This window comes from Gracilinanus agilis, chromosome 3 (assembly GCF_016433145.1).
Source record: "Gracilinanus agilis isolate LMUSP501 chromosome 3, AgileGrace, whole genome shotgun sequence".
NCBI lineage: Eukaryota > Metazoa > Chordata > Mammalia > Didelphimorphia > Didelphidae > Gracilinanus > Gracilinanus agilis.
In genome coordinates this window covers 654,351,616-654,352,368 of record NC_058132.1, presented here as the reverse complement: position 1 = coordinate 654,352,368, position 753 = coordinate 654,351,616, and positions in this window count along the sequence as shown.

The following is a 753-nucleotide window of genomic DNA, read 5'->3' as shown; positions in this document are numbered from 1 at the left end:
GAGCCACCCAGCGACCCCCAACTTCCATTCTTCTAAATTGCCTCCCTACGTGATGTCTTTGAAAACACTTTGCAAGCTATTGCATTCTATACCAATATGAATCCTGAGGTTCTTCATTTCAATAACATGCATTTCCACAGCCCTTTGAGGCTGCAAAGCCCTTTACTTACACTAGCCCTGTGACGATGATTATAATAAGCATTAATAACTTCATTTAACAGGAAACCAAAACTCCAAGAAGTTCAATGACTTGGCCAGTGTTATAGAGCTAGAAAGGGTTTTCATCCTCTTGAAACTGGATGGCAGCAGTAGCAGAGGCAACCAGTATTGAGAGAAGAGGCCCCGTTTTGGCCACGGCCTTGGCACTTTGTCAGTGCTACCCTATCCAAAATTATTTTGTCTGGAGTATCAGAATTTAAACATGCAACTGACCAATATTTAAACCACTTCAAATAAAATGGAATTGGTTCAAATTATTGATAAATAAGTTATTTCACTTTTGTATTCTGTCCATTTCTACCAACCAGCACTTTATTAAGTGTTTACTATATATCAGGCACTGTCCTAAGCTCCAGGGATACAAAGGCAAAAGTAAAGTGATCCTTGGCTTCAAGAAACTTACATTCGAATGGAGAGCCCAACACACACACACACACACACACACACACACACCCAACACACACACCCAACACACACACCCAACACACACACGCACACCCAACACACACACACCCCCAACACACACACACACAC